Genomic DNA, 15,734 nt, shown 5'->3' with positions numbered 1-15,734 from the left:
CTTTGAATGAGCATTTTGTGCGTAATTTGTGCTGAAAGGTGTAGTTTTTTTTGGTCAATGTGAATTTGATAAATCTCGGGAAAAATGTAATGCATGCTTGTTGTCCGTACAGAAAAGCACGAAATACGACTACTAATTTAAAATAGGGTCGCTCGTGCTTGCGGGAATGCTTTAAAGATGCACAGTACAATCTTTTTCTACCTCTACCTCAGTTAGCCCATGTTTTCAATCGTACTATTGTCAGACAAAGGTTTTTTTTTCTTGATATGATTTAGAAATTAACACACTCACAGGTGAAACTGGTGTCATCTCACGTGTATAACAGAAAAAGCTTTAGTGTTGCAGCTGCGCTCAGCTCTTTGTTAGTTTGCCTAAACAAAAAACTTTGTGTTGTCTTGTCAGTCATTAAGCCTTTTGTCAAAAAAAGCACATGTTAACTTTGTGGAGTTGTTAGATGGTACTGCATATCAATACTTGTGTAAAGCCTAAAACTGTCTAATAAAGTCTCTGCCTCTCTGCTCATAGACTTTTGTAAATGCTGACAGATAACCTTGAATGGGGGGGGTTAATGGGTTTTGTGGGTTACCTGAATACCACAAAATGCTCTTTCACAAACCTTGTCGCCAAAAGGGAAGATGACTGAATGAGGGGTGTCAGCTGTGAAATTGAAAATGGCCCAATAAAGGCAAATGCATGGTTGCTCCACTGTACTGTCAATCTTTTGATTTAAGTTTTGTAAGCATACCTTAGTGCAATTTGTACAGAGACCAACCACAGTTTATTCCACATGCCAGCAAAGGACTCTCAGGCAGTCTCTCTAGGTTTCAGGTGTGCTTGGTCGTTTATTCTAAGTGCACTTTATCTTGGTCAACTGGTCTGGGTGCCCGGCAGAAGGGTGTAGCCTGCAGAAGGGTGTAAGCGCACTTACGCCCTATCGCCGGGAAGCATGATCACAGCAGAAAAAATTTTCCTGGCAAAAAGGCGTAAGAAATACACTCTCTTTATTTAGTAAAAACAGATAAAATTTACTACAAAATCAACCTAGGCTGTACAAAATGCAACCTTTAAACAATTTATTAAAGGACTTGGGCTTTTTTTTTTTTTTACTTTTTGCCAGGAAATCTTCATATTTCATTAAAATACAACAGTTGCATACTTCCGTCCTCTTGCCGCGAAAAGTTTTTTGCAGTGATCATGCTTCCCGCCAAAAGGGCGTAAGCGCTTATGCCCTTCTGCCAGGCACACGAGGAACTCATAAATCCGACGCCTCCTAAGCCCAAAAATTCGGACTTTTGAGGCGTCGGACTTAACGGTACGCACCCCTTTATTTCCTGCCACACTCCAACACACAACCGTCTCCATGGGAAACCCTTAATACCTCTGCGCCCAAAGGCAACCAATTCCCCTGGCTGAAAAGTGAGGGGCTCCACAGCTACAGCTCTGCTGTAGGTCCATGCCTCTACCAGCCAACCTCACACTGTCACCGTGCCAGTTGTTGTTCCCACTAAAAAACCTCATTCAACATTTTGTGCTACCCAAGTCTACAGTATTCGGATAACACTTACAATTCTTTTAAAACTCCTAGTATTTGCACGTGTATGTTATGTGCAACATGAAGTTTTAACAACTCTTGGGACTGCAAATGTATTTTAATATGGCCGCATTTCTTATGTATTATTGTGAGTACCATACCATTGAGAATGAAAGTGTTAGGTTCCAGTCATACCTTGTTTTTATGTTTTATTGGTTCGCAAGACGAACAAACTTTGTGAACAGAAAGTGAAATTAAATGGAGAAAAATTATACGAAAAGGAAAAGGAAATAGTTAATGAAAACATTTTCTCTTGATAATTAGTGCTTTCAGATTAAAAAATCCATCGAGAGTATAAATAATAAAAACAAATGTTATTGGTCAACAAGTGTAAAGTATCACTGTTTAAATTGAAAAAAGCGACATTTTTAGCACAGTTCTTTATTCAGTGTCATGTTGATCTTTCAAAATAGTCATAAACCAGTAAAGGTGGTCCAGTCATGACAAAACTGACTTGTCTGGAGCCTGTGTCTGCTGGCCAATTCCAATACTAGTCTACATGCATGAGTGGCGATGATTACCTTTGTGTTAGGAGAGCATGACATGGAATAGAGCATAATGTATGCATATGACTCCCTAAAACCTCTCCGGCAAACTGCCTTTCATAATTCACTCTACTTATTAGTATCAACTGTAATGGGTCACAACCTCGTCACTTGGTCTACCATTTCTTCCTATTGAGAAGGGAGTTAATGAAATTTCACTTGGTATGCATGTAGGGGGTTTATGGCCCACTTGATATGAAATTATGGCCAATGTGTCAACATTTGCACAAGTTTTGTAAACAGGAACTGTCGAGGATAAATCCACCTTTTAAACAAGTGGTGAAGGGCCCCTGACTGCTGCCTCAATTGGGCAATGTTAAGGATTTGACCCAAAATAATCTGTTAGTGAATGTACAATTTTCATGATGTCAATCAGTGTAAATAGACTCAACCCACATGAACTTTGTGCCCCCCCCCACTATTGAAACCATTCCCTCGCTGTTGCTGTCACATGTCGAATGTTTGGGAAGATGACCATCTGTTGAGCTTGAACATGGTCAGTAGGCTGTATACAGCCTTTTATAGCAAATATAAGCGGTGAGGCCATTTAGTTGTGGCAATTGTAAGGTCACAGTGAGAAAAACGGTGTACAAAGTACAAAAATGCCAGTGACTCTCGAGTAGTGAATGACTCTCAAGACAGTACTGGTGATACTTGGCTGTATTTAAAAAGTTGGCTGGGTATTTTTTTCAGTAAGAACTACTATGCCAATAACCTTCAACCCTTAACTTTCTTACAGTTTTGGCACACTGTCAACCCTTTTGCAACCCCGTCTACATTGTACCGTTCATTCAGAGTAATGTTAAACACCCTACCATCAGAGCCAGATATAAACAAAATTCTCTGGCATGTCAGGGAGCAGATGAGTTATCACCTTAAACTTTGGTTAGCACCTTAGGGACAAATAAAATCAGGACCTACAATTTTCTTGTACACATGTATGTAGTATGCTAGTTTGCATTTTTTTGTCAACTATAAGTTTGGCTCTATATGTAGGACCTAAAGGAAAAAATGCACAACTAAGGGGCGCACACACACATACTGAATGAATTGGAAGGGAGATTGCTTAGTGGAGAATTTTCTATACATTTAGTGGAGAATCTTCTATACATGTAGTGGAGAATCTTCTATACATTTAAATTGATCATATTATGATATACATACTAAGATGGAAAGCTTGCGGTAAACACCATGCAATATCTCTTTTTGAGTCTGTGTGGTTCTGATAAGAACCGGAGAGGCTCAACGTTTTGGCCAGTCTCCTGACGACGGACAGAGCACACTGTCCGAAACGTTGAGCCTCTCCGGTTCTTATCAGAACCACACAGACTCAAAAAGAGATATTGCATGGTGTTTACCGCAAGCTTTCCATCTTAGTCGTCTGTCACCATGAATAGCTTGAAATCCCATATGATATACATACATATACATACAGCTACATTGAAAACATTTGTTGTTTATGTGGGAGAGTGCATGTACAGTAATTTAGTAGGCTCCAAGGCTAAGACCTGCAATTGGCCATGGATTTTCCCACCTTGCCTTCCAGGTGCATTAAAGTCACAAGTGCAATGATCGTAGTGTCAACACACTCTGCTATTTGATTGGGATTTTTCTTGATGCTCTTAATACAAGATCAGCACTCCAGATAACTTTCTGCGTTAGATTAAGTCCGAGTGTAGAATGCTGGGTCTGGACACACTGGCAGTGCAGTGGAACTGTCCTTGCAGAAGCTGTGAACAAAGTTGAAATCAAACTAATTGAGGATGGCTTATTTTTTGTCAGTAGAGCCTGATTGGCACGTACTGCATTGGGATGCACATACATGTACATGTACCGGTACCTATGTTTTCACCCCCCCTCCCCCCCAAAAAACCCAAATGTATGGGAGGAGGATATGCTGGCCATATGCATTTTGTTTTCTTTCATTTTATTTGTTTTGTTTGTTTCTATTTCAAAAGGCCAACATTTTAGAAATGATGCTCCACTTTTGATGGGGGAGGGGATTCGTTTATGCATAAAAAAGGACTCTCCCCCACTCAAAATCTGGTGATGCCACTGTTACTTCCGGATGGATTAAAACGGTGTCTGTGTGGGAATCATCACTGCCCCCCACTGCACTTGGTCCATCATAATTGTATTCAAATTTCTTCACCACATCAACATATGTAGTTCCCTCTGCGAATGGGGTCCAATTTACGTACACTGTGTTCTATAATCAATAACATGCTGTAGAAATTTTGAGGGCAGATGGATCATGGAGAAAGGCTGGTGTAGCATTGTACAATTGCTGCCTAAAAGGTACCCACTGCTTCATGACTAAGTCCCATCAGTTGCAACTGGAAAAACCCAGGCGGTTCATTAGTTCACATGCTACAACTCATTAGATCACTTCATCTGCCAACATGATTGAAGTTTTTGAAAAAAACTCGATTCAATGACAGCATAGCATTGAGTTCATCTGAACTTTTAATTTGCTATTTGAAATGACTCGTTTCATATTGTTGTTGACTCTCTTTAAGTTACTACAAATTCGGCGGACAAATTTCGAGTTGTAACTAACACAGGTTTTGGGTCCCAAAGAAAATGTACCTACTCATTACAAAGATATTGCACTGCATTGAAATCCTATTACAATAAAAATTTTAGCAGCCGTTTATAATGACAACTTTTAAAATTCTGGATCACAGCTTTTTATCCAGACCTTTAGTACTTGAAAGCAAAGTTTATCCTCAACAGGTGTCTCTCCGTCTCAGATCAGCTATTTCATCCTGCCAATAGAATTTATTGTGAAGTTCTTTATTGTTGGATTGTGTATGGTTGCTGATCTTCCAGCGCTGTTGGCAACTGTGACCAGTCATCAAAGCTGCATATACCAGTTGACTCTCATTGTTATGAGCTGGGGTGAATTTTTTCTTTTGAAGAAATGATTGAAGAGAGGATCAATGTTGTACCAGCAGTGACGTGTTCATTCATCCATACCACATGCACGTTGCCAGAGGGAAATCGTGTAAGGTTAGCAATGAATTTTTACAATGATCTCTTTCAAGTTCTTAACTTGAAAAAACAAGGCCATTTACACCCAAACCCCATAAATTATTGAATCTCCTTCCCTGTACAGAAGGTGAAAAATAAAGACTAAGAATGAAACAATCTCCTAACCTTAAACCAAAGACAGTCTAAAATGGGAAAAGTCATTACAATTGATAGTATTAAAGGGTTGCTTAATTAAACCTCTCTGCGATTATTTCTTTGAAATATTAATTGATCCCATCTTGTAACAATGAGAGTTGACAGCATTGTCACTGCTGTAAGTAGCTTTGAAGGCAATGAAATTCCTACTTCTGACAATTACCCTAAGCGATTTTCATCTTCATATTTAATATACCCTCTTATGGCATTGTCTGGGTTTGTACTCATGCATGTTTCTGCCCTTCAAGTTAAAACAGTCGTGTCATTGTAGCCAGAAACTACAACTACTGGAGCCACTTTGCTTTACCCTAAAGTTCTCTCTTCACCAGAAGCTTGGCCATTATTAAGCTCATAAAAAAAACAGCATCTCTGTCATGCACTTTATGGTAAAGGGCATTTCTGGTTCAGGTCAAACACAAGAATCCTTAGACTTGAATATTGCCTCACTGAAAGGTAAGAAACAGAAATGCTGTTGCCTCTTCACTTCTTCTCTGCAACTTGAAATACTAATCAAATTTGCTTCACCTGTATTTGTCCAAACATGTACAACTGTACAAGAACAATTCATGAGTGCTACAATTGTCTTTACACAAATTTTCAAAGGAGAACAATTATATAAAAAGTATACCTCTCTTCCTCCATAAACCACATGGTACACTTCATATACAATAGGTTTGAATTTTGTTATACCCTCTAGACAGACTTGATAAGTTTGTAGTGCAGTTTCAAATTTTGGGGGGGGGTAATAAATCTTTTTGAATGACAGTGATTTTTGTTTAGAAATAAGAATTCTTTACTGATATTTTATTGTCCTGGAAGTACTCCATAAAGGGCTCGTAAATGACTGTACAGTGTCAACCATGATTTTGAAAATAAGCACCTATTATTAAGGGAAAAATGTTGATAGGCAAAACTGTATTGTCAGTCATTTAAGTTAACTGGTTGTTTTTGTCGTGCATTTTTTCCACCTGGTCATGTTCCTTACTTAAACCTTAAATATTGATTTGTTGGCCTTAATTCTGGAGCTTTGGCTGTTCCTTTGGCATGTCTAATTACAGTAGCTTTTGACATACTCACTGCTTGATGAAGTTTGGAAGAAACATACTCTATATTTTTGTATGCACATATTTGATGCGTTGGCATGAGTGCAAACAAAAGTGTGGTAGCACAGTTCATAATCTGTCCCCTAGGCAGTCCACTGATCTGAATTATGGGACAAATGTTAGTGTGTATTTACTGTTGAATTTTAGTACGCGTATTTCTTGTATAGTGATACATTTTTTCAGTCATGAAACATGGAGGAATACATGCAATATCTTCCCTTCATAAAAAAGGTTTACTGGGGCCAATGAGTTAAGTTACAGGTATCCTCTTGAATAGCAAGTGCGGTTGATTTACTGATATGTTCATTGCCTGTCAAGGGTACGTTTACATTGGTGTCACCTGCAGGACATGCCGGTGTGTCATCAATTGCTTCTGTTTGTTGAGAAATGCAGTTTAGTAGTTGTCAAATCTGACATGTGGAAAGCATGCAATGCACTTCCCCCTCAACGTCTGTATAAAGTTAAGTGTCATTGACAAGCCTACATGTACTCATTAGTTCATTAAATTCCCACATGAGCAACTGAAGTGGGCATCAGTAAAGACCTCAAAAATATGCCACGTAGAATCGCAGATTACTGTAAACAGTTACATCACCTTTTGTGTATTTGTGATTTTCAAACCTCAAAAAGGACCTCAGAAAATCTGAATTTCCATGAATGACCACAGCTTTGTGGTTCGATGGGCCAAAAGCAGGTGATGCAAGTGGGTTGAGATTGGGTTTTGAGAAAAGGTGAGGAGCACTCACCACGATGCTTTGTTCAGTGTATAGGTAAAACCTGGATGGCATCACAAAGTGAGGAAGTGGGGAAAATTAAACCAGATTGTGGGGACTTTGTGTGTGCCCAATATTGCTTGGGACCAATCAATAGCTGGTACTGCTCAGCATGGAAGAGGGGTCCTCATAATTACAGAATAAGAACGTGTTGAATGGAGTTGCACAGGAAACATGGCATCTGTCACACATACAGTAGTGGAGCATACGACAAATCCAATATTTCTAGAGGAAGTGGTGTGAGCTTTTTTTTTAAATACATTACCCTGTGTGACCAAAATAGACCCATGAGATGCAGTGTATGTGAACTTTGTGTAGACCCTAAGGTTGCCCTTTTTCAGAAAAACAGATTTAGTGGAGGTAAAGTTATGTATAGCAAAATCAAGAGAAAGCAAATTGAAGGAAATCAATGCAAAATTCCAGTGAAAAGCAATTGGTATATTTTTATTTGTTGGACTACGTTAACATTATTGTCCACACTATGGGAGTTAATTTTTGCATTCACATAGGAATCCTGAACAGTACAGTAGGATCCCTGATACAATAAATGTCCTTGATTGACAGTACAAAACATATGGTAGGTCCAGGAACAAAAGAGAAAGACCAGGGGGTTCTCAACTGCAGGCAAATACTGTGCGCTAACCTTAACACACCTAATTGGGACTCATGACAGGTGGCACGTTCCCTCAGTGGGGTTATAAAGTCAAGTGAAATAGAGTATTCTGTCTGTCACTTAAAATGAAATTGTTGTTTCCACAGCCTACCAACAGAGCAACTGTGCCCTCACGTACCAAGGATTCAATGTTTGATTAAAACCTATCAAATGGTTTCATTGCACTGTTTTTGTGGTACAGTCTTGCAAGTGCATGTTGTTGGATGAATAATCAATGCAATCCATCTGACAATTCACTCAACGAGAGGAATTACAAGACACAAAGGAACATCTGTTGAGAGATTATCAGATTCAAAATAGGACATTAAGGTGAGAAGAAAAACAACGGTGACTTCAACACAAAGAGGACATGTTCAGGATACGTATGTGTATATTATATAGCGAGATCATATATGCATGATTTTGCTACACATAGCCTTACCTCCATAATGTTTTCTTTTTTTTTTTGTGATGGGGCAACCTTGGGCATCCATACAAAGCTCACTTAAACTGCATCTCATGGGTCTATTTTGGTTAAAGGTCCACACAAATTAATTCCTGTTGGTGTAAAACAAGCTCACTCCACCCTCCCCCTAGAACTGTTGGATTCATTACATGCTCCTCTACCGTATTTGCGAAAGATCCCCTAGCTCTATTGTAACTCCATCCAACATGTTCTTGTTTTGTGTTTGTGAAGACCCCTCTTGCGTGCTGAGCTGTACTAGCTATTTAGGCAACCCAGAATGTACTGGACATGCACAGTCCTGACAATCTGGTCTAGATTTCCCATAGTTCCTCACTTTATGATACCAACTAGGGCGCAACCTATACATTCAACTCGGCAAGAATGTAAAGCATCGTGGTGAGTGCTCCTCAGCCTTTCTCAAAATCCAATCTGCACCCACTTTTGTCACCTGCTTTTGGCCCTTTGACACTTAAAAGGCTACAGTTATCCATGGAAATTCAGATTTTCTAGGGTCCTTTTTATGGTTTTGAAATCACAAATATAAGGTTGGTGAGTTTTTATAATCTTTACCAATGCCCACTTCAGTTGGTCATGTGAGAATTAAAGGTCCTTCAACAGCCTGAATCCACTGAGTAATTTGTCCAAACAGTGAGCATTTTACAGAAGTTGAGGAGTAAGTCATTGCATGCTTCCAGCACGGATGCCAGATTTGGCAATATGGAAGACCACTAAACTGCACTTCTCAACAAACAGAAGCAATTGATGACGTGTACTCAAAGTGGCATCAATGTAACCTAAGCTTGACCAGCACTGAACACATTTCAACAGCACTTCCTGTTTAAGAGGCTAACTGTATTTATTGGCTTTTTGCCAATATACTTTGTTGTATTGAGTAATCAGAGCAATTATTATAGTTTGATTGGACAAAAGGGAGATTTGGCATGTACTCCATGTTTCATGATTAAAAGAGATGTATCACTACTTTTTCATTGAAATGTATTTGTGCAGGATTACGTGTACTACATTTAACAGTGAAAACAAATGCCTACTTGTTGTGTATTTCAGATCAGTGGATGCCAAGGTGAAAGATTGGGCCACCAATCTTTTATTTTTAGTCATACCAGTGCATAAAATACATGCATGCAACAACATACCGCAAGTTTCTGCCAAAACTTCCTCAAGCAGTGAACGTTTCAAAAGCTACAGCTATCATAATTAGACTTCCCAAAGGACCATCCAAAGCTGCAGAATTGAGGCCAACAAATCATGTCTTAAAGTTCAGTGAATAACCAGGACCAAGTGCTTTGAGAACTTCAAGTACCACAAAATGTGCAGTAAGAATCCTTATAAACAACAACTATTGTCATTAAAAAGTCTCCAATTAAAGCTGTGCATATCAGTCAAACTCTCATAAGAGACTTGTCACGTCTATCAAGAGGGTGTAGCAAAACTTAAACCAATTGTACATGTAGTGTACAATGCGGTTTTGGAAGGAGAGTAGACTACTTTTGACAAAAGTGTTCTCCCTTTACAAAGTATTTTAAAGAGGCAAATGCAGCGCTCATGAATTGTGTGTATACTTATTTGATGGACATCTAATAAAGGTGAAGCAAAGTTCACTACTATGACAGACTTCAAGTTGCATGACAGATGTGAACAGGCATTTTATAGTTTTTCCGCTTGTTTTATTTTTAGTTAAAGGTTTTAAAATTGCTTCATCTTTAGTCTTCTTGTTCACCTCAGTGGTAAGGGTAATCAGTGATTTATGGGATTTTGAGGGGTAAATGGCCTTAATTTTTTAAGTTAAGAATTTGAAAAGCGTACTGTAAGAAAAGATCCTCACTCATCTAAATAACTTCCCTGCGGCAATGTGTATGTGACACAGATGAATGAATACATTTCTGCAGACATTACAGCCATCCTCTTTTCAGCTGCTTTCAACTAATAAGAGATTGAGGGACACCTACTGAGGACAAATCCTGATTTTAGTCTGGATAAAAGACAGTGATCCAGAATTTGTGAACTGTTGTTATAAATGGTTGCCTACAATGATTGTAGTACAACATTCACAACTTTTTCAGTGTTACAGGAATTTGGTACAGTGCGATTTCTTTGTTACAGCTTTTTTCCCCCGGTGTAATAATATTCATTTGGGCTGAAGATCTGTACCAGTATTTGTTTTAACTTGACTTTTGCCTTAGCTGAGTTTGTAATAATGAGAGTACATTGTATACACAACAGCATGAAACAAGTCATTTCAAATAGCTAGTTAAAGTTCAGATAAACTCAATACTGTAATGGCATTGAATCAAGAGTTTTAAACACATCAATCATGTTGGCAGATGAACTACTGTATTGCTTGGGTCTTTCCCAGTAAAATGCAGTACATTAGCCTATCTGAGCTGTGGATTGGATAAAATCTTTCTGTTTACTCCAACTTTATCCACTTTAACTTGTACCCTCATATTGTGTCCGCCATGCTTCTAACAGCTACTACTGTGCCACTGTGTCCTTTAAAGTTCCTTTGAGACGTAGTAGGCCCACCATCTTTAGGACTGTTTCTTGTTTTCAGGCAGCAGTTGTACAAAGCTTCAAAAGCCACCATTTGTCTGCCCTCAGATTGTCAGGTTATTGATCATAGAATACTCATAAATGAACCCAAATGAGTTGTGATTTACAGAGGGAGCTTGTGAAGAAATTTGGACCAAAATACCAAAATATGAGGGAGGGAGTAGTGATGCTACCGACACAGAAACCCCATTTGATCCTTCCAGAGGTAACAGTGTCATAACTAGGTTTTGAGTTGGGGTACTGTATTTTTCTTCTGTGAAAACTCCTTTTCCTCCCCATGGAAAGTATATTATTGTTTCTAAAATGTCTGCATTTAAAAACAAAACTGCACAAAATAAAACACACACTGGCAATATGCCCCTCTCACATGCGCCGTTTCTTTGCTTTGGAGGGATGGGCGAACATGGGGGGTTTTATGAGGCCATATTTGTGTGCTGGCTTTATTGGGAGCCTTGAACAGACGAAAATAGGTACATGTATGTGCACTTCGATTTACTCGCATGTGTGTGCCAAACAGAATCTACTGACAAATAACGCCCATCCTCACTTGGTTTGCTTGCTACTGTGTTCACAGCTCCTAGGGAAACAGTGTCACTTCACTGACAGTGTGCCCTGCCCCAGCATTCCTACTCAGACCCATATAATGTAATGCAAAAGGTTACCATGAGTTCACGTGTCGTATCTAGAGCATCAAGCAAAACTTCCCATTGGAGAATGTGTAGACTTAAGGTCATTGCACTTTATGCACCCAGAGGGCCACTCACCCTCCCATATGAACATTAAAGTCAATGTACATGTACATGTGGGTGTACGTGCACATGTAGCTTTGACTTTGTGTTTAAGAGAGATCATTCACTTTCCAAAGCTTTGTCATGTTAGCATGTTGCAAGAATGAAATGAACATTGTGTTTGTTGCAAGACAAGCACTGAACTGTTTAAGGAACTTCTTTCTGCTGGAGAAAAAAATGAGGTTGGAATTGGCGGGAATTGAACTTCAATTTCTAAAAGTCTGTATTCCTATTATGACCCACCAGACAGCCTGGTGACTGGATTCCACTGCCACAAATTTGGACCCGCACCAGAAAATGTGCTTACGATAAAATACGGAGCACTCTGGATTGAATGCATGACATGCATCCAATCCACCCTAGCAAGATTTAGAACAATGTCAATTTAGAATCCACATGCAGGGAAAAAAGATGTTTATTTCCACTGATGTAACAAGGGACGCTGTCACAAACTGTGCCCGCACTTCGTGGAATGACCCACACAGCCAAACATCACCAGTACTGTCTGCCCTTTGCCCCACTCACCAATGAGTCATTGGCATACTTTTTTCCTCACATCCTTCAACACTCCGATGATGAAGGCCTGTCCACTGGTTTGATAATTTGCTACAATAGGTCTTCAGCCTATCGTGTATTGTGACCAAGTTCAAGTCCAATCGCAGACAGTGAATTTCCCCACATATTCAATGTGTTGTTAACAGTCAGCAATAAGCTGAGTGTGATACTGCAGAAATGTGGGGTAATTTGTTAACTCAAAACATCGCATCATGCAAAGGATGAATTTGGCCGAATGCACAATTGTACACCCTCTGCAGTTTTTAAAGACCGTCTCGAGACTTTATTGTGGTCTCAGTCTCAGTCTCGCCCTGCCAAAGTATTGGTCTTGGGAGAGCTGGTCTCTATCTCAAAAACGCCCAGTCTCGGTCTTGGTCTTGGTCTCGGATGCCATAGTCTCGGGTCTCCCCGTCGAGATCAGTTGATACCATAACAAAATGTGCTTCTAGCTACCATGCATGCACGCAGTTGCAAAAGGCAAAATTACCTCCGCTCGAGTCAAACTTTCAACCACTGATATAAATACAACACAGTAAAGCTTCAATTTTAAGCCCTATACTTACAAGAACAATATCTAGCACTTATATTGGGAGAAAATGTTACAGTTTGGTTGCGTTTGTTGTTGACACACTGTTTTGAACGAGGGGAGATTTAGAACCAAATTTTTTGGGGGGGGGTGCAGATATTGTACAATATTTTTCATGTAATCCTTAATGGCCTTTCTGAGAGGTGGGGCTGTAATTTGGGTCTTCCAAAATTCAAAAATTCTCTCTTTTGATGGGGGCAGGCCCCATATAAGCACCCTCCCCTGGATCTTTTGATGGATTGGGATTGGACTTGTAGTTGTATTTCCATTCTGCTGTTATAGCACTTAAAAATAACCCCTCATTCTTTCATTGTGGTAGTAATCTGTACCATTTTTTCCTATCTGTCAACGTTATCTCTTTTCCTCACAGACAGGCATGCCTTAAATTAATTCATGTTTTAAATAACAGTGGGTTTTAATGTACAGGGTTTCTGAATGCACAGTTTGTGGCACTGCATATAATCATTGGCAGAGAGTTGAAATGCATGCTTGATTGCTCAATTGCCTGCATCGTCTCTTTTTTTAAGTACATACATTTTAGTGCACTGCATCTTGTTCTTAAATGAAATCTCAGACAAAGTCTTTGCCGCCAATGTTTGCAGTTTTTTCCTGTTGCATTTCTGCCTAGCATTTGTAGTGTGCGCTGCAGGAAGTTGTAGCAAGGAACACGGAAATATTTACGTGCATTGCTTTGTTGACAGCTGATAAATACGGTTCCGCCTTTTCCTGTGTATATTTGCCTGTAGCTCAACCGTGTTGCAGTTGGAGTGTCTTATCATACAGCAGGTTTAAACGTGTTGTTCAACATGTGTGCTCAAATTAATATAACAATGTTGTATTTTTCACAAGCACAGGTTAAAATAAGAATATGGTGGTCCAGTCAGGGTATTTAACCCAAAACATCCGACCGACCCATACATACAGTTGGCCTTGTGTCCACTGCCATGGTTACTTATATCGTGTCTTTGTTGATCCACTGACCATTAATGTTGACCATTCACAGGAACATTCATTTAAAAGTCTGTACATACTGCCAACCTATTTTTACCCCCTTACTTGTAAATGCATGAATGTGTGAGCTGATGTGCACTTTGAATGCATTGAGGTCAAGGCCAATCCATCATGAAAGAGCTCAATAAAACTCTGAGCTTTTGAGAAAACTTGTTGTAAGTGAACTACTCTGTGGGGTTTCATTATACTCGATTGTTGAATGTTATTTCTCAAAAGACCCCCCCCATATGACTCTTGCCTGAAGTACCGGCAGGCAGTATTAAATAGTTGACAAGATTCAGTGCAATGTCATTTGCCTGAAAGAGATCACTGTAAGTTAACGTTGACTCACCCCACCTGTTATTTCAAAGGACCCAGGGAAATGTGAATACCCATGAATAACTTTAGAGGAGTTATAGTGCTAAAAGTTGGGTAGGAAGACCAGAAATGGTGTGGTTGAGTTTGAGATTGGGTGTAAATTGAAGTTAACAGGTATCAAAATACCTGTCAGTTGATGTCACAAACTGGTTTCTAATGGGACCACACGCTGAGGGAATCTATGGGAATCTATGTTTCATTTGACAAGTGTTTAGAACAACTTTCACATACCACTTAAACATTTAGCCAACACTTTACAGAGGCTCACTGCTGCCTACAGGTAACTCAGTGTTTTTTTTTAATGAATGGATATTTATAGATGTACAGTGTACATAGTTTTCCAACAATGCACATGATCACTCCTATAAATGAAGATAAATTGATGTTAGGTGCTAAGTCAAAATAGAAATGGTTCATGAAGTGGGAAACGATAAACGATAAGCTCCTTATCCGCTTCAGAGTAAAGCAGGCAAGGATAGGGAGTCACTTAGCTAAATGGCTTGTGGTGATGGTTTATAACAGTAGACAGCGTTAAGGATTACACTCCAATGTGGCTGGTGGTTGAGTCATCAGAGCTGTTTGTCAACAACTGGGACCCCAGCACATTGATATGTCAGCAATTTGGGGGGTGGGGATGGGTTTGTACGACCGTTTACATGGATATGGATTTTTTTCCTTCAGTTTGCTACACTGCCCTTAAATACCAACATTAGTCGACTTTTCCTATTTTACTTTTTTAGATCGATTTTGAAGTCCCATGATTGTTGCATCTATAATGTTCTACATTTTGTCTATTGTCTATTCCAATCTTTGACAAATCTATAATGCGGACATCACTGCCTGACACTGCTAGATTTTAGGAAAGAAAACTCCAGATCTTAATTCAATGACAAGGTAGGCATGGCATGATCAGGTCAAGATGGCATTAAAGTGGGCGGAGTCCCAAGACTACTTATCAATATTCACGAGGTCCCTACACTTTAAAACACTGAGGTTGGCAGCACTGAGCCTCTGTAAAGTTGTTTAACACTAAACATTTATCAAATTAAACATAGATTCCAGCCCTTAGCATGTGGTCCCTGTTATAGAAACCAGGTCTTGACATTAAATGACAGGTATTGGATTACCTGGTGACCTAGGTATACACCTCATCTGAAACATAACCTGGAATTCAACACTTCCTTTCTTTGCACCCCCCCTCCCCTTTTGGCAAGATGACTCATCCATAGTTACCATGGGTATTCATACAGGTATTGTCATACAATACCTGTATAAATCTTTGTCATCTGACTTTCTGAGTACAGCTGGATTAATTGAATGATTCAAACTTTAAGTAGTCTAGTTTTGAATCTGTTAATTTTTCGACACGATATTCCGAGCTCCTTTAATCGTTTGGCAGCATTTTATCTGTTTTTTTTTTTGACTAATGTAGCGGATATACTAGAAGGTTGCAAGTTTTTTCTTCAATTACAAGATGCATTTGTGCATGCAGGAATTAACAACTGTGGGGCACACATACAGAATGAATGGGAAGGTAAAAGGTATTG

The 15,734-nt window shown here is 39.3% G+C and overlaps 1 protein-coding gene across 12 annotated transcripts in view; it reads left to right on the top strand.

Moving 5' to 3' along the window:
* LOC110975139 (uncharacterized) overlaps positions 1-15,734 on the top strand; it is a 77,423-nt gene that overhangs the window by 39,892 nt on the left and 21,797 nt on the right. The gene's annotated exons all lie outside the window — the stretch shown is intronic.

Source organism: Acanthaster planci, linkage group LG01, assembly GCF_054643075.1.
Source record: "Acanthaster planci isolate LZ-2023a linkage group LG01, COTS_SCS, whole genome shotgun sequence".
NCBI lineage: Eukaryota > Metazoa > Echinodermata > Asteroidea > Valvatida > Acanthasteridae > Acanthaster > Acanthaster planci.
Note: the sequence above shows the minus strand (reverse complement) of the source record. Positions and strands in the feature narration are given on the sequence as shown.